This window comes from Equus caballus, chromosome 23 (assembly GCF_041296265.1).
Source record: "Equus caballus isolate H_3958 breed thoroughbred chromosome 23, TB-T2T, whole genome shotgun sequence".
NCBI lineage: Eukaryota > Metazoa > Chordata > Mammalia > Perissodactyla > Equidae > Equus > Equus caballus.
Genome location: NC_091706.1, coordinates 11,992,707 through 12,017,046, shown reverse-complemented (window position 1 = coordinate 12,017,046; position 24,340 = coordinate 11,992,707). Strand labels below are relative to the sequence as shown.

Sequence of the window (24,340 nt, the reverse complement as noted above, 5' to 3'; positions counted from 1 at the left end):
TTTTTATATTTTCCCATTTTTTGTTGATGTTCTCACTGAGTTCATCCAGTCTTCTCCCGAGGTCAGTGAGCATCCTAATGACTTTTTCTTTGAACTCTTTGTCAGGTAGATTGTTTATTTCTGTTTCATTTAGGTCTTTTTATGGGGTTTTGTCCTATTCTCTTACTTGGAACATATTCCATTGCCTTCTCATTTGCTTCTTTCTCTGCTTATATCTATGTATTAGGTGGGTCAGCTATGCCTCCTGATCTTGGAGAGGTGGGCTTATGTAAGAGATACCTTATTTGGCCGAGCAGTGTGCTTCCCTCTTGTCACCAGTTCCACATGTTCCATGAGTGACCCTGTGTGGGCTATGTGTGTCCTTCTGCTGTAGCAGGGTTGCTCTTGTAGCAGGTGCCTGGGAGGCTAGATTGTCTCCCTGCTCTACTGTTTGTAATTCTCAGCTGCGTGTGGCTGCAATGGACACTTCAGTCACTTTATCAGGCATGGGGAGCCCCAGCACAGTTGGCTGCAAGGTCTAATATCACATTCCCTTTGCAGTTTTTCTGTTAAGTGAGTAGGCCCCCAGCACAGCTGGTTGCTATGCTCAGGGGCTTACAATTGCTGTAGGCCTCTGGTGTGCAAGGCTGTTGTCAGCTCTCTCAGGATTTCAGCTGAGTGGGGCTGGGCCCAGGCACGGGAGCATCCAATTATTTCAGGCTTTGGAAGGTGAAGCCAATCCCTTATGTGGGTATTTGAGCAGTAAAAGTCTGTTGCAGCTGACAAGACCCACTGCCCACAGGGCCACACACACTGTCAACATAGTCCTGCCCCATGCACTTGTCCTGATTCCCTGGAGTGGACCCAGTCACCCCACTGCAGAGGTGCCACCCACTCCACCAACACCCCACACACTCCACCTGCTGCTTACACACACCTTGCCTGGTAGGGGTGGACCCACTGGCCTGGCTGCAGAGGATCCAGGCACCTAGCCTATGTAGACTGAAAGTTGCCTGAGGGCTTGTTGATGGGTGTGGCCAAACCCTAGCGCCAGCTGCCTGCCCTGGTTGAGCTGGATTAAATTGGAGTTTTAGTGGGTGGGGCAGACCCCTGGGCTAACAGGCCAGTGGAAGAACTCCAATGACGTCTGTGTCTGCATGCCTGTACTAGATCACAATAATGGCTGCCGCCAATATCTCAGTCCCTGGAGAGGTCTCACGTCTCATCAAGATGCACAGAGTGAGTCTCTTTCTCCAAAGGACTGTGCCCCTTTCTTTTTGGTGATTTTGGGTTGCCTTGCAAAACAGGTGAATTTGTGCATGGGCCCTTGAAGAGCTTGCTTTTTTCCCCCCTTATGTCCCATAGCATTTCTGAGTGTATTCCCCATTGTTGTTATTAGCCAGCAAAGCCAGATATTATGAGACTCATCTCAGTTGTGCTGAGTCCAACGCAGGCTTATAGCAGTAATGCTCCCCTGCTCAGCTCCCCTACTTCTCTGGGGAAGGCTGCATACCTTAGGATTGCTCCTGGCCAGCTGTGAAGTGCCGTGGCTTGTGATGGTGGCTTTTTTCTCTCCAGAAAGGAATTTCTGCCTCTTTCACCTCAGTCAGGATGGTCCCTTGTTGCAGGGGTTCTTTTTATCCAGTCTTTAGTTTTCTTTCAGTGATAATCATTCCCAGTGTTATTGTAAATTGGTTGTGTCCATGGGAGGAGGTGAGTTCAGAGTCTACCTATGCTGCCATCTTGACACTGTCCTCCACCAGGCATAATTAAGCTTCTGTGTGAAATAGTCTAGCAATTTCTAAAGACCTGACAAACAAAGACAAGTTTGGAGATCAGTATATTTGGAAATTGAGGACTGCCTTGGAAATACTTTTTCATGTGTATACCTGGCACAATTTTTCTGTAAATTAGATAAGTTTCATTGGCAGATAAAGGCAAAACCCTGGCTAATTTTTTTTTTTTTAAAGATTTTATTTTTTCCTTTTTCTCCCCAAAGCCCCCCAGTACATAGTTGTGTATTCTTCGTTGCGGGTTCTTCTAGTTGTGGCACGTGGGACGCCGCCTCAGCGTGGTCTGATGAGCAGTGCCATGTCCGCGCCCAGGATTCGAACCAACGAAACACTGGGCCGCCTGCAGCGGAGCGCGCGAACTTAACCACTCGGCCACGGGGCCAGCCCCAACCCTGGCTAATTTTTAAAGTTATGAGCAAGTGGTAAAATCATGAATTGTGATTCTATTTATACTTCTATTGCCAAAACTTAATCAAATTAGAAGTAGAATCTAGCTTCCTCAATTTGATAAAAGTTATCTATAAAACAACCTTCAGACCAATATGGTAAAATACCAAACATGTTCCCTCTAAGTGGAGTCAAGACAAGGATGTCCACTCACACCACATCTATTCAATATTATTCTGGAGGTCCCAGACAGTACAGAAAGCCAAGGAAAATAAGTGAAAGTTAAAAAGATTAGAAAGGAAGAATTAGAGTTGTCTTTGTTTGTAGCTGGTGATTGTGTACATAGAAAATTCAAAGGAGTTCACATGATGGAACTTTTGAGGAGCTGAAAATGCTCTATATTTTGATCTAGGTGGTGGTTATACAGGTACATGCTCATGTAGAAAGTCACTCAGCTGTACACTTCAGATTAATGAATTTTACTTTATATGAATTATATCTCAAAACAAGCTATGAAGATTTAAAAATGATTTTCATTTATCTATAACCACTGATGGTTTTACAGCACGTCTGCAAATTACTTGACACTTTTCCCTTTAACACGTGGAGCTTAATTTCCTTCCCTTGGAAGGTGTGCTGGAGTTTGTGACTCACTTCTAATGAATTTAAGTGATGCGATGTGACTTCTGATACCAGGTCATAAAAGGATAAAGGTTCCGCCTGGGCTTCTCTCTCTCAGAACATTTGCTCTGTGGGAAGCCAGCTGCCATGTCATCGAGACATGCAAGTAGCCTTGTGGAGAAGCATACATGGTGAGGAACTGAAGCCTCAAATCAACAACCAGTACCAACTTGCCAGGCGTGTGAGTTGGCCAATATCCATGTAGGTCTCCAACCCATGAAGCCATCAGATTCTGCAGCCCCGATCTATATTTTGACTACGACCTTGAGAGAAATCTGGAGCCAGAAGCACTCGGATAAGCTGCTCTTAAATCCTTGCCTCACAAAACCTGCAAGAGATAGTAAATGTTTATTGTCGTTTTAAGCCAGTAAATTTTGGGGTAATTTGTTATGCAGCAATAGACAATATCTGTCTTCAGGGTTAGTGGTTATGTTTGAATAGGGCACTTCATGACCATAAATGATTGAAATATTTGAGCTTCTTTATATCTCTTTTTTATTTTTAATTTTTAAATTTTTACTTTTTGAGGAAGACTAGCCCTGAGCTAATGTCTGCCAATCCTCCTCTTTTTGCTGAGGAAGACTGGCCCTGAGCTGACACCCGTGCCCATTTTCCTCCACTTTATACGTGGATGCCTACCACAACATGGCTTGCCAAGTGGTGCCATGTCTGCACCCGGGATCTGAACCGGTGAACCCGGGGCCACCAAAGTGGAATGTATGCACTTAACTGCTGCACCACTGGGCCGGCCCCTGAGGTTCTTTATATCTTATGTTCTAATCTGGAAAGCCAGTTTTTGAGTGCTGTGTTTATTTAAATTAAAACATATCTGAGCCTGATAATAAAAAATGCAAGTAATACTATGTTATACATTTCTAGTTGTCCCTTTCTGCTTTTGGACCCCAAATGAAAACAAAGTCTCTACATATTCAGAATAGGGTCTCTGTAGCCATGGTGGGTGAGATTGGAGCAAACTACTGAGTAAGAATGAGAGATTCATAACAAAGTTACTCTGAGGAATTTTTCCATAGTAGGAAACCAAGCACAAAGACTGAGGACCCCTCTTGTCAAGGTGACAGTGTGAGAAAGAACGAGGAGGAAGCTGCCCTTTCTCTCTGAGCAGTTGTTAGCCTCTAACCAGTTGCATGTTGGTCTCATTGTACTAATTTTGTTCTTCTAAACTAGATTTCAAGTCCCTATAAAGCATCTTCTTGTTTTGCTTTGAAGCACTAAGAAGTCAAGTTGGTACTCATTCAATGATGAATGTCTGATTAGGATGGTGTCCTCATCACCACGGCTGCCCACCCAGCTAGCCACCTGTGCTCACGGGCACTTTCAGCTTTCACAACTAGTTACATTTGGCTGTCATTGTTACAACATACACACTGAATGATCCTATGTAGAAAAGCACAGCAATCTTTCTTGTTGCTTATTACTCAGTGCACTAAGAGAAATTTAATTCCTAACAACAAGTCTGCTTTGCAGTCCGAGGGTTTCTCCTTCAGATTAGCCCTTTCAGGATTAGTGGAAAGAAAGCTGCACAGGTGCTCCCCACTCAGTGTGCTGGTCTTCAAGGCTGCTTTCCCAGCCTTTCCATTTGGTCCAAAATTTCAACGTTTGGTAAATGACCCCTTCAAAATGCATGGTCATGAACAATTTTAAGAGTAAAATGGTTTAAACTATAAGTGGTGGAAACAAGTAAGCACTGATAATGCAGATGTAAGAATCTCCCCTCAAGACGTGATTAGTATTTCTCTACAACCACTAGAGGTTTTCTCAGGGCTTCAATTTTCCCTGAGAAGCAAGGAAAAGTTAAAGGACAGGAATAAATACCAGAACAACCAGGCTGTCCTGTGTCTCTGGGAAGTTATTGTCCCCAACCACAGGCATGCTCTTGACACCCTTCACACACACAGTGTGTCCTTGTGTGAAGCCTGTCGCTAAAAAACAATCCAAGGGGAAAGATGAGCAGGTACCGAAGGTAAAATGCAGACGTCAGTGGAAACTGTTCTTAAGCTGACAAAGCTAAGATTCAATAATAAAACCATTAATTTCAAGGAATACGGGAGCAGAAGGGCTTTATGTCAGAAGAGATAATTTTGTAAGTAAGGATCAGAGTGGAAATCAATGTTTAATAGTAATAACAATAATAGTGATAATGGTGATGATGATCTAAAATATCATGAAAATAACATAAAACACTTTTTTTCCCTGAAAAGCTTGAAGATCTTTCAGAATTAGATGGAAAGTGAGAACAATGAAGTAAGATGATGGACCCCTGAGAAGATTTCTTTTTTAAACAAAGGAGCTTTGGAAAACCTAAGGTGGAGGTAGATAAGGAAAGTCTGGGGGATGTGTGCATGCATTGCTGTGTGAATAAAGCTAAGTTGCCTACATTCTGCTCCAGCTGGAGTTTTGACAGTCAACGTGAAACAAAATGAGCCGTGGTCAAGGGAAGAGGAGGTGAGGGTCATGGGGAGCTGAGGGGAACATGTGGCAGAGGTGATGATAGGCACATTTCTAGATACGAAAAAAGGAAAACCTAATGGGGGGATGGGAAATGTCAGACTGAGGGACATTTTTGGTCACTGGAAGCTTCACTCACTGGGGCCAAGGCTGGACATGGTGGTGGTGGTGGTGAGGGGACAGGTGTCAGAAGGTTTTGGTCTGTGACCTCAGGACAGGCGCCTGTCTCCCTTTCATCGCCTCCTCAGCCAGGAGCCCCCGGGCTTATGTACATTTGATCCTCTACTGGGAGTGTTATTCATTTCGTTCTCACTTTGATCCAAGAGATTAGTGTGTTCTTCACCATGTTCTCCATGAAGAGGGTGTGGACAGGCAGGATTTAGAGGAACCTGGGGGACCCAGCCTACAGAGGCTATGCTTGGAGGCAGGGGGCGTCGTAGCTTTTTCCCTAGGACAAAGTGAAACTTTGCAGAAAGCCAGGAGAAGACTGAGCTCCCAGACGGTGTGCACGAGGACACTCTGTAGTGGAGGCAGGGCCTGGGGCAGCTCACAGGCCCAGGGCTTTGAGGGCTTTGTGTGCTGCCAGGCAGTCTTGGTCATCATGTGATACCTACTCTCAGACTTTTGATCAGACAGTCAACACACACTTGTTGAATAACCACAGATATGCAATCAACCACATTAAACCACATAAATAAACCACACAATTATAACCACAGGCCACATTTCTTTCTACTTTCCATGGCTTCGCCTATGGTGCAAAGTGACCAGAGATCTTTATTTATGCCACTTCAAGGGTACTCTTATAATAGAAGTTGCCTCTAAAAATGCAGTGGTTAGTGTCATATGGAGCAAAGCGGAGTGAAAAGAGCGAGGGTTTTGGTGTCAAAATCAGATGCCAAATCTGGCCTGGCCCCGCTGAGGGATCGTGCGCGGCTGCTCGACTTTGGCGAGTTTTACCCTCTTCTGTGAAAGTGGGATGCTGCTATGGATGACGATGCTGCTCCACAGCTCCTGGCGTTATGAATAACACACAAAGTGCAGGGACATGCGCGTGTCAGCTGTTCTTGCTGTAACTCAGGGCTGGAGTCCTTGGTCCCATGAGATCCCAGACCCACCCTGTCTGGCCCACAGCAGAGCTTCCTGGAGTAGGTGTGACAAGTTCTTCTGGAACTTGGTGGGTGCAGACACACCTCAGGGTCCAGGGAAAGCCATTTCCAGACCCACATCAGCCCCAATAGGTGGTGGGGGCTCCTCTGCAGACATGGTGGGGCAGGATCAGGTCCAGGGCCTTGCAGCTTATGCAAAATGAGACCTACTTGACATTAGTTTCAGAAATTACAAACTGCTTCAGAGATCTGAGTCTAGATTCAATAGTTTGAAACCTTGATGAATAGAATCAAAGAAAACATACTATTTAAAAACTACCAGGTATTTTCCTCTTTTATGAGAGGGGAAGTCTGAAATAATAATTATTCTGTTTGAGAAAAGGAGAAAAGAAATCTCACTATTGGTTTTAGGTTTTCTTTTCTTTTTTTTTTTTTAAAGATTGACACCTGAGCTAACAACTGTTGCCAATCTTCTTTTTTTCTTGCTTCTTTTTTTCTCCCCAAATTCCCCCAGTACATAGTTGTATATCTTTTAGTTGTTGGGTTTCTCTAGTTGTGGCATATGGGACGCCACCTCAGCATGGCCTAACGAGCGGTGCCATGTCCGCGCCCAGGATCTGAACCCTGGGCCGCTGAAGCAGAGCACACGAACTTAACCACTCGGCCACAGGGCCGGCCCCCTCTTTTGTTTTTTTTTTTTAAAGATTGGTACCTGAGCTAACATCTGTTGCCAATCTTCTTTTTTCTTTTCTTCTCTCCAAAGTCCCCCAGGACATAGTTGTATATTCTAGTTGTAGGTCCTTTTGGTCATGCTATATGGGACGCTGCCCAAACATGGCTTGATGAGCGGTGCTAGGTCTGTGCCCAGGATCTGAACTGGTGAAACCCTGGGCCACCAAAGCATAGCACGCAAGCTTAACCACTTGGCCAGGGGTCTGGCCTCGTGGTTTTAGGTTTTCAAAGGTGAAGCCAAGATGCTACCTAGAATGGAATTCAAGACAATGCAGAACTATATGGTTTTCTACACTAATGTCAAAGGTGGTTTCACTGTGGGTAGAATTGCATTTCTGTGCTCATTTGTTCACTCATTCATGTAACTAGGATTCACTGAGTCCTACCATGTGCCTCGCACTCCGCTAGGCCCTAAGAGCTGCCCTCACGGAACTCACAGTCTAGTGAGGGAGACACAACCAATCAAACAATCATATCTCTCATGCTGAGTGCGGTGCAGCCAAGGGCATGTGTGACGGGGGACAGGCCTGGTCTTCAAAGACTTCTCTGAATAGTGACTTTTAAGCTGAGATCTGTAGGATGAGTCAGACTGACTTCAGTAGCACATGGACTAAAAGTGGAACAATACAGAGATTAACATGGTCCCTCGTGCAAGAATGACATGCAAATTAGTGGTGTTCCATATTTTTGCACAATAATGTGAATGTATTCAATGCCACTGAATTGTAGAATTAAAATGGTTAAAATGTTAAATTTTGTGTTATGTATATTTTACCACCTTAAAAAATGGGGAGTGTGTTGGGAAGGTCCTATCACAGAGAGGGAACAGCAGGTATAAAGGTCTTGTGGGACTAAGGAGCGTGGATGAGAGGAAAACCACCAGGGCTGGTGTGTCACGATTTGGGGATGGTGTGTAGCCCAAGACAAGGCTGGAGTTGTAGGCAGAGGCCAGACCACAGGCCAGAACCTGGACACTGATCTCTGTCCCGAGATAGTGGGAGATTGTGGAGGGCTTTCATCAGGCAGGTGACATAATTTGTGTTTTAAAAACTCACTCTGGGGGCCGGCCCTGTGGCCGAGTGCTTGGGTTTGCGCGCTCTGCTGTGGCAGCCCAGGGTTTCGCCGGTTGGGATCCTGGGTGCCAACACGGCACCGCTCATCAGGCCATGCTGAGGTGGCATCCCACATGCCACAACTAGAAAGACCCACAACTAAAATATACAACTATATACTGAGGGGCAGGGATTTGGGGGGAAAAAGCAAAAAAAAAAAAAAGATTGGCAACAGTTGTTACCTCAGGTGCCAATATTTAAAAAAAATCACCCTGAACTAGGGTAGAGAGCGGACGGAGGGGCAGTGGATATGGCAGACCATTTGGGAAGGTGTCAGTACTCTTTAGGCGAGAGATGGGTGCCACTTACACTAGGGTGTTGGGGTTGAGGTGGAGAGAAGTGGATAGATTTGAGAAACGTTGGAGGGAAAATGGCTGAACTTGTTGATAGCTTGCTCTCGGGGTGAGGGAGGGAACTAGTCAAGAAAGACCTCCCTGTTTCTCGAGGGATGGTGATGCCAGGGACTGGGACAGGAAGCAGAGAGAAGGGTGTTGGAGAGGCGAATTATGATTCTTGTTTTGGACATCTTGAGTCTGTGGGCCTTGGGGAGGTCTGCAGTTGCCAGAACAGCAGATCCTACTCACAGGGCGTTGGCTCAGGGCTCGCTGAGGCCCACAATGTTTTCTGGCAGTCTCTAGTGATACTACCTGGCTCACAGCACAGTGCTGTTCTCTGAGGCATGTCTGTCACCAGAAATGTGAGGACTCAAGACCACTCCCGAGAGAAAACAGATGGAACGCCCAGTCTGCCTCATGCAGCAGGCTGGCCTGCTGAGCTGGGAGGCTGACAAAAACAATTTCTTGTTTTTCTGAATGGCTGCTCCAAAGAAGCCACGTTGGCTTTGTGACAGAATCTTGACTAAACTGTCTGTGGTGTGGGTGTGGATAAAATGGGTGCACACAGCTAGGATGTCATCTGTGTGTCCAATTCTGGTCCTTTAGACTCAGGGCAAGCCGTCATCAGAGTGCTTCTGAGATGTCAGCATAAAGGGCAGAACCTGGGCACTGGATGATTGAGGCTAAATGTCATTCCAGTCACAGGGCTTCAGTCCCTGAACAGCTGTCTTTTCATTTAATGATTTTGCAAAATCAAAAGCATACACATTTAGGATCCACCCGAGGCAGAAGTAGCACTGTATTTTTGTGCTTCTCTCCTCCCTGCCTCTAGCCTCTCCATAATTAGGATCATCCCAGACCCATTCTGAAGTAACCTCATTCCTTACTGATGCCCCACTGACAAAAGATGTTTAAAAGCTTCAGCTGAACGATCAAATGTCAAGAAAACAATGTTTTAAAAGGCTCTAGCTTTAGGACATACCATCTTGGCAACTAAACAGGTAATAAACACCTGAAATTAATCACACATGCCTCAAGAAGTAAACAGTGGTGGGACTGAATGGAAACTTGTAACCTTGCTTATGGACTCAGTCGTCTCACAGTGTACAAATGCTGGCGTAAGGTCAGAAACTTAGTGCTCTAGAAGTGGCTAGTCATAATCAGTTTGAAAGTGAGGGGCTAGCCCTGTGGCATAGTGGTTAAGTTCGCCAGCTCTACTTTGGGGGCCAGGGGTTTGTGGTTTTGGATCCTGGGCGTGGATATAGCAGCGCCCATCGAGCCATGCTGTGGCAGCATCCCACACAGAATAGAGGAAGACTGGCACAGATGTTAGCTCAGTGACAATCTTTCTCAAGCAAAAAGAGGAAGATTGGCAACATATGTGGGCTCAGGGCCAATCTTCTTCACACACAAAAAAAGTGGATAGGAGCATGAGAGAGAAGTCCTCAGGTGTGATGATAAAGATGTCCTGAGGGAAACTTGTTAATCTACAAAGGTCAGCCAAAAGGACCTTGACATGTCCTCAAGCAAATACAAGATGATGTAAGTAAATCTACAAATAAACAGACAAACATTAAAAGCAAGTCTGAGGAAATCATTCTGTTATGAAAGTAGAAGGGTAATAGTCCAGCTGGAATGGAGGAAAAAGGGTCAAAAAGCAAGGATGTCTGAGGTTTTGCCACTGCTGCAACTCCATATTAACCAAGCCCCATTCCTTAATGAATTTGGCGCTGCACGTTGGCTCTGCTGCAGGTGGAAGAAGGCTCCAACAAGCTGGTGCAATGATTCTGAATCACCTAATCAAAATACTCCTTACTGGGAATTGCTGCATTGTTCTTCAGATTATACAAACTCCTTGATAAGGCTGGCTGGTCCTGGTCAGTTCCACAGCCTCTAGGCCGCTTAGAGCTTCCTTGTGAGCCCGCAGTCTGTGGGGTGGCAGGACACTTTAGACTTGCTGATTCACAGTATTTTGGCTTAAACAGAACATTTTGAACTTGAGCATTTGGTCTATTTGAAGTTCCATCCCATGTTAGGGCCAGTTTAAACATCCCCTTATGTGCGGCTCTTAGAGACGGAGGCTTTGAAACGTCACCATCCTGTCTGTCCTCTCTGCCGCGTGGTGTCCCAGAGTATGAGCTTGTTGTATAATAACAAATTTGACTGGCCTTTGTCCCTGGGTCCTGGGAGACTAAATCCTAGGAATTTCCTGAGTAATAGGAGTGTCTTTGCTATTTACGAGCCCCTTGGATCACGTCCGAGTTTATCCTAAGAAGATGACTCAGATGGAGGCTGGTCACCAGGAAGACCAGCCGCGTGCTTAGAGGGTCGGAGCTTTGAGCAGCCCGACCTCCAGGGAGGCGATGGCAGCTGGAGTTGGAGTTCAGTCTCGTGGCCAGTGGTTCCATCAGTCATGGCTACATAATGAAACCCCAAAACTCTGGACTCTGAAGCTTGTGGAGCTTCCTAGTTGGTGAGGACACTAATATGCTGGGAGGGCGATGTGCCCTCACTCCATGGGGACAGGACGTGGAAGCTCTGTGTTCTTGACTCTTCCAGACCTGGTCCTATGTATCTCTTCATTTGTCTGGTGTGATTTGAATCCTTTATAATAAAATTGCACTTATAAGTACAGTGCTTTCCTCAGTTTTGTGAGAAATTCTAGTGAATTATTGAAACTAAGGGGCGGCGTGTTGTGGGAACCTCCTGGACTTGTAGCCATTTGGTTAGAAGTGCTGGTGGCCTGGGGATCCCCAGACTTGCAGCTGACATCTCAAGAGGGGACAGTTGCGTTGGGACCATGCCCTTTAACCCGTGGAGTCTGATCCTAACTCTAGGTGTTTGCATCAGAGTTGAGTTGTATTGCCGTATGCAAAGGCTGTACTCATGGCAGGGGTGGGGGTACCTGCTCTGCCCTAGTGTCCTCTGGATTCTTGCTGGGCCATAACCCCCAGGTAAGATTAGTTTCTCTTAACTTCATTTCATTCCATGTCTTTTGTCTCTGGTTCACATATGTCTTGGGAAAGAGTCATAAATGTATAAGTTGGCATTTTGGTTATTGTGATGCCATTGAAACAGCTTGTAACTTTTCTTTTTTAAGTAGTTAAAAAGTCTCAAAATTTCTCAGGAGGTCCGAAAATCATATTTCAACAACTGGGGTCTGTGCATCCAGTTGATGTAGTCCTCAGTTGTCCTCAGGTTGGCTGTCCTGTGAATGTGATGGCAGCAACTATGGTTTTGCTTTGCATTTCCCGATACACTGAGACTGAGCACCCACCCGCTTATATGTTCATTGGCCACCTGAGTGTCTTTCCCTGAAAAGTACCTATTCACTTTTTTTCCTCATTACTCCGCTGGGTTATCTGCTCATCTCTTATGCGTCTGGGGACATTCTGAATGCAAGCCTTCTCTGTTATATGTGAAAAAACATCCCCTTTACTCCAAGGCCTGACTCCTCATTCTCCCAAATGATATACCCAGATGAGCTGAGGCTCTAATTTTAAACTAGACCATGTAAATTTTCTCATGTGATCCTTCCAAAATTCCTGTGAAGTAGAATTATTACCCCCCATCCTGAGGGTGAGGAAATCGATGCTTATAGAGGTTAGCTGACGTGCCTAGTAAGTGTTAGATCTGAGATTAGCTCCCAGGTCTGCCTGACTCCAGAGGCTATGTGCTTAATCCCTAGGCTCTGCTAATAACAACTTTGTATTTGAGCCTTGGTCACAGTCCCGGCGAGCAACACTTGAAAACCAGATTTGTGGATTTCTGTTCCTTTGTTAATCACTCTCCCATCCACTGCTCCACACAGGACAGATACACATTAACCGTTGACTCTTAAGTATTAAATATTTACTTAAAAATACTGTGAATTTAATCCTGGGAAAAGTATTGGAAGAGAAATATTATCAGGCCACACTTAGTAAAAAGTTAGCTCTAGCTAACCTCTTTTACTTTTTTTAAACCAAGTTTTAACACCCAAACTCAATCACTTGGCATGGTCCTCCCAATCATAAGACTTGATAGGGGAGAGATCAAACATGAGAACTCAAGCGACGTCTTCTGGGTCCCCCACACGTCCATGCAGCCTCACAGGGTCCCTGCCCTGTACTGCATTTGGGAGCACTTGGCTGACTGCATGTGGGAGAAAGGACAAGAGCGATGTCAGACTCATGGTGTTGCAGCCTATGTTCAATGTGTCAGACACAGGGCAGAGAGAAATAGAGAGACGGAAAAGGAATACCCAACAAATGCCAAGCAAAGTAAGCTGGGGTAGAAGTATTAATATTAGAATAACTCTAAACTCTACGAATTCTTTGTTACATCCAGTGAACATTCCAACCCCACCTGCCAGCTGCGTTGCTCAGTCTTCGGCACTCATCCAGGGGATGAGTCCTTGCATTCTATTTATTACCAAATGGTGTAGTAAGAAAGCTTAAGGTTCTTCCTTCTGCTTCTGGGAAAAGGAGGGCAACGCCTGCTGGTGACCTGGACGCACTTCCAGTGCAAGGCTGATGAGAGAAGGTTCAGCTTTGACCTGACCTTGAGGCACCCTCATTGATTCTGAGGTTTTGCACCAAGACTAGCTTCTCTGCTGTATTTATGACCAAATCCCCAGAGTAAGACTTTTTCTGTTAAACTAACCTCTGGCAGGAAGAGGGGCACGTCTTGGTTGACCTGGTAGCAGAGATGGATCTGCCTGAAGGCTCCACCACTGTGGGAGGGAAGACTGCCCAGGACAGACGTGTGGAGGCGGCACTGCTGGGCCTCCCTCAGAGGACCCTCCTGGCGACGGGCGCCTGCAGAGAAGTGAACTCTGCTGAAAAAAGTTGATTGCTTGGACTTAAGCAGTTCAGCTTGCTCCTCCTCTCCCTCTTTTTTAAACTAGACAAAGAGATGGAAAGAGTGAGGACAGAGAAACAGATAAAGAGCGGAGGGAGGGAGAGAATCAACATCTAAAACGCTGATCCTTTGAAGACGTTGGGTCAGTTTGCAGGACGAGGCCTCCCTTGCAGCCCCCTCAACGGCCTGTGCTGTGGGCCCCTGGGGAGCGGCTCTGTGAGGGGGTCGTCCTCTGCATCACATTCCTCCTGACACTTAAACTTTCATCTTACCATGGGTGTGTGATGCTATTTGAATTTTTAATATGCCGAAATAAATGAGCAACTGCCCAACTCCTGTTTAGTGCTCTAGGGTGACTAGAATGCTGTCATAGACATCAATCAGCCCAGAGCAAGGGGGAAACTCCACCCTGAGGCTTCTGAGAAGCGAGCCTGCCGCCCTGAGGCTGGATGGCCCCTTAAGGAAGCAGCCCGTCTTGAGTATTTATTGCACTGGGGCGCCACCTGGGCATAAAGGCGGCATCTGAAGAGATGAGAATTTTCTCCCTGGGAGGAACTGTCATGTATTTTGGGACAAGCTGAAAGCAAATGATGCTTAAAATGTTGACCCCTTGGTGGAAGTTCACAGACAGAGGTGTGTGATAGATTAAGATCGCCCCCATGGGAGGTGTCCTTCTGAGATGTAGTGTAATTACAGACAGCCCACTCTCTTGCTCCACTGGCTCTTGCTCTCCCAGCCCAAGGGAGCAGGATGTGTGGGATCTAGAATGCTCCACATCTCCATTCACTCCAATTACTCCAGTGTGCACCATTCTCATCAAAAACTTCATTTTGAATGTCAACATTTCTGGGGCTGTGAATTCCAAAGGCATAAAAAGAGAAAAGAAAAAATATCCTGAATCAAAGACCTGAACAAACCTCAGCTGAGAAGAGCAGCCCCTCGGCACTGTGACCGCAGTGCACATCTGAAGAACCTCAGTGGGCACAGAAACCAGCGTGCAGGCCTGGAGTCACGGTCGCCTTGACTCCCAGATGATTCCTTTGGTCTAATTCCTTAAACTGCACCTTCCACTATCGCCTCCTCTCAGCAGGCTCCTGTCACGTCAGGGAGCAGTGGAGCCCCATCTGCTCACTGCCCTATGGGGGTTGTATGTTGGGTATAGATACAGGGACAAATAGAATGGAGGGGCCCTTGCATCTGGTCAAGAAGACAAGAGTCTTCAGAGGAGGCAAGGATGAGAAAGTGCACTGTGGACTTTAGTGTAAACTGTTAATAGCTAAGAGTTAGGCAGACTTCTGATGTTTCAGGTGCTGTCAAACACTTTGCCCATGTGATCTTCACAGCAGCACTGAGAGGAGGGAACTTTAAAGATGAGGGAATCGAGGCTCAGAGAGGCTCAGTGGCTCGCCTGAGTCTCCGGTTTCGAGGGTGCAGCCGGACCACACCTGGCGGCTGGGGCCTGGGTCTTGATGCTCGTGAGCGTGCAGATCAGCCCCAGCAGTTGAGCAGAGAGCACTTAAACAGACAGTTGTTTACAGTTGTTCAGTCCAGAGTCCCTCACCCTTAGCTAACAGCGAGCCCCCTCGGGCCCCCCACCTTTTTAAATGAGGTTATTATTCCCCAGAACATAGGAGGAAGTGAGCCAGGCCCCTGTGGCCATCTTGCTGCAGGGGTGCAGGGGGCTTCTCCTCCCAGCTCAGCTGCTGACATGCTTGTCTCAGAGCGCTGCCATCCTGGCCAGGCTCCCCTCCTGCCCAGGATCGGCCACTGCAGCCAGACAGCTGGCAGGGATCACTAGGGCCGCCTGGTCAGGGCCCTGGGGATGGGGCCTGTGTACTGGGGCCCAGAGAAAGATGTTTTTTCCTTATTCAGGTTTTTTTTTTTTTTTTAAATTACAAGACAGAGAGACTACAGAGATTTAAGAAAAAACAAAAAGAATGGGTATCTATATATATCAGCTCAAGAAATCAAAGGATCCAGGGGATACAGCTGGTTCCAGATCTGTCTGAGTCCAGGGACTAAAATAAAGTCTCTCTGTGTCTTCCCATCTTTCAGCTTTGCCTTCCTGTGTATTGGCTTCATTCTTGGGCGACACTCTGCCCATGGTGACTGACAGCAGCTCCAGGCTCCAACAGCGTTACATCTGGCAGACCCTATAGCTCCCAGGCCCATGCCCTAGCCTCCCCGGACCCATTTGGGTTATGGGCCATCCCTGGGCCGATCTCTGGCACGTCTTTGATTGGCCAGGCTTTTGTCATAGGCCTAGGGGTGGGGTTAGCTGTCCCTTTACAACATGGAAGATAGGTTGGAGCTGGGCGTCTCTCCCTGCCCTCATTATAGTTCATTCTGTAAGGGAAAAGGGGAATGGATGCTGGTCAGGCAAACGACAGCCCCATAGGAGCGGGTTGCTGTGAGCTGGGAGTACCTACTCTATGGATCCCCTCCCACAAAGCCGTTCCATTTTTTTTTTAAGATTTTATTTTTCCTTTTTCTCCCAAAGCCCCCCAGTACATAGTTGTGTATTTTTAGTTGTGGGTCCTTCTAGTTGTGGCATGTGGGATGCCGCCTCAGCATGGCCTGATGAGCGGTGCCATGTCCCGCCTGATGATCGGTGCCATGTCCGTGCCAGGGATTCGAACCGGCGAAACCCTGGGCCGCTGAAGCAGAGCGCGCGAACTTAACCACTCGGCCACGGGCTGGCCCCAAAGCCATTCCATTTCTTATAGCTTATCCTAAGCAGATAATTGGACAGACACGAAAAAATTATACATATATATGATGTTCATTGAAATGTTGGTTATCGTAGTGAAAAACTAGAAAGTCTGTCAAAAAGGAGTTCAAATAAATTATTCACATCCAAATACTATGCAATCAGCAAAAAGAGGATATAGATCTGTAATTATCACTTTTAAGATGTCTAGAACATATTGCTGAATGGAAAAACTGGTTATGAAAGTCATTTGTGGTAAGATTACACTTTTGAAGAATTATTTATCTTTTTGAGTCTACGTGAATAGAGTGCTCGATAGTTTTGAAATCTTAGCAGGTTTATAGCTGGGTGGTAGACTTTGGGTAATTTTTACAAGCTCTTTACTTTGCTGAATTTTTACCACCAACATGTATATTTTAAGTGCAATTATTCATTATTTTTAGAGAAAACTCTTATTATTTTCTAAGTTAATGTCAGGCTCCTGGTGTGGGAGAATCCCACTGCTTTCCCCTCAGAATCTGTACCGCGCTCTAGGAGCACGTTGGTGAGGAGGCTGCGGGCGCTGCCTGGAGCCTGGTTCTGCTCCCTCCTTGTCCCGGCTGCGGGAGGCCTGCTTTGTGCCTCGCCTGCACTTTGGCAGGGCTCCAGAGCTCCTGGGGTTGGGGCGAGGTGGCCCAGTGCCGTCAGTAGTCCTCTGACTGACCCAGCGGTCTTTGAGTGCTGCCCATCTCGTCTGAACGCTTAGGACAGTAAATCTTTTCTCACCAGTGTCCATCCCTCTCCCCCGACCCCATCTACAACATCTCCGGCAGCAAAGCCTGAGTGCCGTTGTGTCTCCTGGCTGGTGCTCTGTTTCTGCTTTTCTGCACCAAAACCAGCTGGGAAGGTGGGAGCACTTTACAGTTTCACCACTAAACTGCTTTGTGAAGAGACACTTCTGCTTTAATTTCTTCTCTACTGACACCGAATCATTCGTCCAAAGGACTAAAGGACCTTTTGTTGCTACTCAATGTCAAACATAAATAAAGCTGTGGTTTAAATTCAGTACAGCCTTTTTGAGTAGCTGAGCTCATCCTAAGTTGGTGCATTTCAAGATTTTGCCACTTTTCAGTTTACTTTTAACACAAGGCTATTAAAGGAAAAGTGCTAATTAATTTTGAAATAAAGAGCTGGAAGAGTAAAGGTGTTTACCTTGACTCATGGCATAAAGCAAATTGCCATGTTTTTCCCTATATTTCATTACTCAAGACCACACTGTTATTTGTACTTTCACTCACCTTGAACAGAGTGGAGGATCACCTAAGGGGTATATTTTCCAAATCAAGCTGTTTGGATGGTCATAGTTCTGACAAAGACAATCCCTCACATCTGGGGAGTGCATTCTCCACACTGATGCCAGGGTTGTTTTACTGAGTTACTAAGACAAGTTCTTAGCAAGTTACTGCCCTGCTTAAAAACCTTTGATGAGCCTCCATTGCCCTTGTGATTAAGTCCAAACTCCTTAGCCAGTATTTCAAGGGCCTTCCCATTTAACTCCAACCTCCCTCTCCTCCCCTGCTGTCCTCTCCCCATGCTGATGGCACAGCTGATTCCCGTAGGGGACGCTGTCACCTTCTTCAAGGCCTGATCTCATGCCCTCTGTGAGACCTCCATGCCTCCCCAGTTGGACCCCCCCATAGCACCTAACAAGCCCTTCTTATGGCCGTACCATGCTGACTCAGTTCCCCCATCTCTTTATTGAAGTATAACTGACAAATAAAAATTGCATATATTCAAAATGTACAACGTGATGTTTTGATACACATATAGTTTTTGAAATGGTTACCCAAATCAAGCGAATTAGCATCTCCATCACCTCATATAGTTACCTTTTTGTGTGTGTGCTGAGAAAACACTTCCAGTCTACTCTCTTAGCAAATTTCAAGTATACAGTGCAGTGTTATTCACTATACTGGTTGCCAGGAGCTCGGGGGTAGGGGCTATGGGGAGACGTACAAAGTTCCAGTTGCGCTGGATGACTAAATTCTGGAGATCTACTGTACAGCCTGGAGACCAGCTCAGTTTTAACCATTTGTCTTCTCCACTAGGCCCTGAACCCTCTGGGGAAGCTGCTCCTGAGTCTGGCTAAGCATCAGAATCTCCTGGGCAGCTTGGTAAAGATAAAAAGTTTCTCAGCCCCACACCAGACCAACAGATTAGAATCTCAGGGAGTGGATCCCAGGGATCCATACATTTAAAACAGTTTTCCAGGTGATTCTAACCAGCAAGCAGGCCTGGTAACCATGGCCCCAGGATGAGGCATGCATTTCCAGTGGGCCCAGCCTAGTGAGAGCAAGAGAAGGCACAAGGCAGAGAGCTGAGGGCACTGAGGGCCAGGCCCCACTGTAGGAGCTTTCAGGCGTGTCATTTAGTCTCAGCCTCCTGAAGAAACAGATGACAGAGTGCCCATCACTGCAGATGAGGAAACCACTGCTCAGGTGGCCAGGCCCTCATCCGAGTTCCCCACTGGTAATGGAACCAGCTCTGCTGTCTCTTTATGCTTACACGGTTACTGAACAGAGACACAGGTTTGTTTACCAGCTACACAGGAGGGCCAAAAGCTGGAAACGCCAGGCTTGTGGCTAGGAAAGAGGTTTATTATTGAAAAGTAGCCAGATGAGGAGATGGGAGCTAGAACTCAGATCCACCTGCTTGAAAGGAAAAAGGTGGAGGATTTTATCTGGGGTTCTAGGTGGTGGGGGAGCCTGTGGCCTTGCTGATTGGTTTTCATCTTCAGCCTGCGTTTGGCCTTGAAGACTGGATTTCTTTTCCCTGTCTGGACTTTTTTGGTTGTTTTTCCTCTTCAGCCTGCGTTGGCCTTCTGAGGCTGAATCTTGATGTCTGCACCTTGACTTTCCAGGAAAGTGCTCACTCCTGTACGAGGAGGGGCAGAGAGATGGTTAGTTTTGAGCAGCAGTTGATTGTGCTGAGTAGGCACAGCTGCAGTTAGCAAAGCTCATCTCAAAGGTTTTTATTCTAGGGAAGATTTTTTTAACTTTTTTTCTCAGTTTCAATATTCTTTTACTTAACCTATGTTAATAAAATATTAGTTAAAATAAGTTCACATTGATATTTTTAGAATCTCTATGCCTTTCTCCTGTACATTCAGTCAACCTGTAAGACCCATCCGCGCTATCGCCCATCTCCATCCTCTGCTATGTAGATCTTGGAAACAGCCTCCTAACTCACCTCCCACCATCTCCTGCTGTCTCCCCTCTAATCCGTTTTCCCAGCCGCAGCCAAGTGATCATTTAAACCCACAAATCTGCCCAAACCGCTCTGCTTATGGTCCCTGTCACCACATATAAACTTTCATTTTTATATAGACTAATATGTCTATTTTTTCCTTCAGAGCCTCAGGGATTTCAGACTTGATAATGGGTGTGTAAGCAAGCCTTCCCTACCCTCCAGACTTCTAATGCAAACAACAATCCAGGGGTAAAGTTTCACAAAGTGTGGAGAGTTTATATATATTGACACAGAAAGGCAAACCTTAGAAAAATGAGCAATAGGTCTGAGTAAGCAATTCACAGATGAGGAAATTAAACTAATAAGCAAACAAATGAAAAGAAACCCCAATCTCTAGTGGTCAAAGAAATAAAATGATGCCACTCCACACCTTTAGGACCAGAAGAAAATTAAAAACAGCCATGACACTCATTGGTGACAGTGATGTGGGGCAGAGGGGACCCTCAGAAACTGCCGGCTCAAATGGAAATTTCACCAGCCTTCCTGGAAAGCACTCTAGTAACCTTTTAAAAGCAGGAACTGTAATAGTGTTTGTTATAATATCCCATTCCTGGGAATCTATCTATTTTCCAGCACAAAACCACTAGTATAAAGGACTTGTGGACAAGAGCATTTACTGCTGCAATGTTTACATGGCAAGAATCTGGAAACTGTGTGACTGTCCATCTCTAAAAGAATCGTTTGCTTTATTATGGAACATCCACATCGTGGTATAATATTATCCCACTAAAAATGTGAAGTTGGGCTAAATTGACCTGGAAACATTTGTATGAGGTATGGTTGAGTGAGGAAAGCAAGATGCAGAAAAATATGATATGATCCTATTTTGTAAAATGTTACCACACAAACACATTCACATAAAGCCCTTAAGATGTAGGGTGTGTGTGAGTGTGAGTTTGTGTGAGTTTGCGTGTGTGAGTGTGTCTGTACATGGTTATGTGAACACAGAGGAAACTGCAGTGGGTCTCACACCAGGTTATTAGCGTGGGTTAGAGGGCGCCAGGGTTGCTGATGGTAGGGAGTGGAGGAAAAGGGAGGGAGCAAGTCAAGATAGAAAAGATAAGAGAGAAAAGGCTAATAAAAACGGTATTGAGATTATATCAGCATATTTATACATATGTAAAATTATATACATGTGTGTATGTGTATTATAAAATCTGAAAAAAATTAAAAATGCAAATCTAATCAGTTCATTCCTCTCCATAAAACCTGTCAATGGCTCCCTGATCCCTGTGGATCAATCCAGAATCTTTAGCCTGGGCTCCAGAGGCCCTGCCCACCTCTCCATCCCCTGCAGAACAGCTCTCTCCTCATTCTGTGTCACAGACACGTTTCCGGTTCTCCGTCTCCCTGTGGACCCCCAGTCTCCCTCTGCCCTGAAGCCCACCTGCTCCTCTTTAGTTCCTCACATGCGGTACCTCTCTGCCCAGGATGCCCCCCTCTTCCTATTTTCCCGGATGACTCATGATTTTTGTAGGTCTCAGCTTAACTATCGGTTCTCAGGAGGCGTTCCCTGACCGGCAGACATGGTTAGGTATCCCAATATTTATTCCCATGGTTCTCTGTCCTTAATAGAATTCTATTTTATTATGAGCCCCTTTTCCCACATTTTGCTTGGATTTTTCCCAGCTGTAGTTTACTGCTCATGTTTTGCATCTGAATTGGACAAGAGCCCATGGCAGGGACCTGAGGACTGTACCGTGGACCTCAGAACTGTGGGGATGTGGTCTCAGCCACAATGAGCCCTGCCAGTTTTCCAGGGGCAGCAGTTCATGCCACCATGTGGCATCCATTAGGGCTGTGATACCCACCCCAGCACCTCTCAGATGATCTCCCACCTCACCCACTGGGTCCCTCTGGCCATCTGTGTTCCTTGGCTGCCCAGGGCTCCCCACTCTGCTCCTGTCCCCTGTGAGGAGCCCTTGGGCAGGAGAGTCCTACTGACTGTGACTGACAGAATCCCTCCTGCTGTGCAATGGTGATCTGCTCTGTGCCCAGGAGGTGGCTACCGTGAGGGTGATTTTAAACCCCAGAATGTGTCCAGGGGCAGCTGGAGCTGACACCTGCCATAGCATCACGGAACTAACCAAGACGGGCATGAGGAAGTGAACACAGGGCACACGTCAGTGAGGGCACGACAACCAAGTTTATTAACATGATCTTGCTCTCACTGTGTGTTTCTAATTAAACATGTTTACAGGAAAAAATCCAATTCATACGAAGAGGGAAAAATTTAGTTCAGTTCATTTTCAAGCCATATTGTTAATAAATTCTTCTTTTTTATAATAATTGCTTTATTTCTGTAAGTAGTTGCTTTTCTGTATTCTTATAAAGGGGGGACGGGAAGAAAAGATTGGATGACCATTTTTCCAGAAGACCCTGGGAAGCCAGATTCCCCCCAAGGTCACTGCTTGGATAACCTTGTATCTAAGCTTAGATAAAACATTCAGACTTCAGATTGAGAGGAAAATGTGGAAGTAAATTACACTACATGGATCTCTGAAACCTGGGGAGTGGAAAGGACCTATGCTTTGGAGTCAACTATTCTGGTTTCAATTCTGCATTTAAGCTGTGTGATCCTGGGTAAGTTACTGAGCCCCTCTGATCCTCACTTTTCCCATCTGTGATACTTAGATCACCATCCTTACCTTGCAGCATTTTAATGGGCTGCAAATATTTAGCCTGTTTCAGGTACATAATAGGGATTGAGCAAATATTAGTTACTTTGTCTTCTTGCAGGCTTTTACCCCAAATCCAAACCTTTCAGCTGCAACATGGAAATGTAAACTGTAAAAGCCAGTAGAGCCCAGGGAGGCCCAGTGTATTTGAAATTCTAGAAAGAGTCTTTGAAAAGTGAGAGACATTTAAGTCTGAGGAATTCGTCCTTTCTAACTGTCTCACCATTCTCTTTGAGACGGAGTGAGAAGCATTTGACATTTCATTTTCACACCTGTAATGTTACAAATTTAATGCAAGCTTGGGAATCAGAGGTGGCTGTGACGTCAGGGGACGGGGAACGGAGGTTACAGACCAAAGGCAGAGATGGCCTGTTCTAGTGCTCATTGTGTCAGTTAAATGACACAACCAGCCATCCAGTTGTTCGATCCAAACTTTAAAAGTCATCCCTGAGCTGCTTGCTTCTTTATGCCACGTGGTCAGTCTGTCACCAGGTCCTGTCAGTTTTACCCCTGAAGTCTCTCTCTGACCTCTCAGCTTCTCTCTATATCCACCAACACCACTCTAGTTAAACATACCATCCTCTCTCATTTTGAGGATGGCAGCAGCCTTTTGTCTGCCTCCTGTACCCTCGGAGGCTCTTGACCCATCCATTGTCCACCCCACGTCCAGGGGACCTTTCCAAATCTAGAAGTGATGTTACTTCTGCTAAAAATCCTTCAAGTGTCCACCGTTCCCCTCGGGATGAGAGTCACTATCATTTACTAATAGTAACTAGTAGTTGTTTTGTATAAGGTACTGTTCTGTGTTTTACATATTTCAACCCATTTTCCTGTACTAACCCGTTTAAGCAAAACCAAAATTGTTGCGGTGGCTGTAAAGTTGTACAAATAGGACCCCCAGCTGCCTCTCCTGGCTTGTCTTTGGATTTGGGATTTCCGTCTACAAGCGTTTCCCCTTTCATGAAATGCAGTCCTTCTCAGGTTGGACTCGAAGGGAATGTGCTTCTGGGAACAGTCAGGTGAATTCTGTGTGGGTGCCCATACTGATGAGCAGCTAACCTCTGCCATCTTGGGCAGTGAACATCAAGACCCCTGGTCTGGCAGGACAGAAGGGTTCTCGTGTTAATTTTGCATTGTGATTTCGGCAAGCCACTCTCTGACTCAGTTAGGACACTGTGATTGCAAGTGAAAGCAATCCATTTGCAACTTGTTTTAGAAAAATATAAGAATTTACTGGAAGCATACTGAGCATCTAATAAATCCCAAGGGTATAGTAAAGTGAACCGTCCTCACAGAAAACTGCACTCAGAAACCAGACAGCGGTCAAGATGGAGTGGGGAGCTCAGTTCCATCGCTTTCTCCCCACCAGGTGTCAATGCTTCAGGATACACACAGCTCCCAGTCCTACATGGGTGCGAGTCCACTGACCAGCCCAGAAGAATGAACATTCTTCAGCTCAGTTCTACACTCTTCGGAGAGGTCATCTGAACAGTCCAGCTGGGCCCAGGGATCCAATCGTTGTAGGTCAGGAGGATGGGGTCAGAGAATATAATCCTGTCTGCTAAGTGGCAGTGTGCCAGCTAGAAGGGAAACTGAGGCCTGGCCAGAAACTCTGAAAGGTGCTGCTCTTGGCCTCAGCTTTCTCGTCTTTAAGACCTTTACGGGCACCTTGATTTCTCCCAGCTCGCTCCCTGCTCAGAGAGCTTGAAGCTCACTGTCACAGATTACACCATGGCACTCTTGAAACGTAAACCGAATGCAGCTCAAACTCTAAAGATCTGGGGATTAAGCAGAGAAACCTCTTGTGCGGTTTCCACAAAGAAGCTACAAATCCCCTAAGTACCAGCAAAGGAGAAGCTTCGACTGGGGAAACATCAGAGAAGTCAAACACTTTGCTCTGCTCTCATATCCTGTGAGGGGATTTTTGCTTTCAGTGAGCTCAGATGGGGTATTTTTGCAAAGCCAAAGCTCACCATTAGCGCAGGAGATGGAATGGGAACAGCAGAGGCCAGGCTGTGCTGAGGGCGGGTTAGTCCAGCTGTGTCTCTGTCCGAGGGAAGCCCCACGCCCTAAGTTTCATGCTGGACAGGACGCCTCAACCAGCCTCTCCAGCCATCTCTCCTGCCACCTGCCACGTGGCTGCTTCCTGAGTAGGTAAGTTCTGCTGGCTCTCTGCCTTCACTCCTATGCAAGTGCCCTCTGTCTTTCGGGGGCACCGAATCCTTCTT

The 24,340-nt window shown here is 46.2% G+C and overlaps 1 long non-coding RNA gene and 1 pseudogene across 1 annotated transcript in view; both read left to right on the top strand.

Moving 5' to 3' along the window:
- LOC111770119 (uncharacterized) overlaps positions 1-5,236 on the top strand; it is a 52,230-nt gene extending 46,994 nt beyond the window's left edge. The window contains exon 3 of the long non-coding RNA XR_002803067.2: positions 5,060-5,236. This is a non-coding gene — a long non-coding RNA (uncharacterized lncRNA). The remainder of the gene's footprint in view (positions 1-5,059) is intronic.
- A 2,500-nt stretch (positions 5,237-7,736) lies between these two features.
- LOC111770255 (U6 spliceosomal RNA) lies at positions 7,737-7,836 on the top strand (annotated as a pseudogene).
- The last annotated feature ends 16,504 nt before the right edge of the window (positions 7,837-24,340 follow it).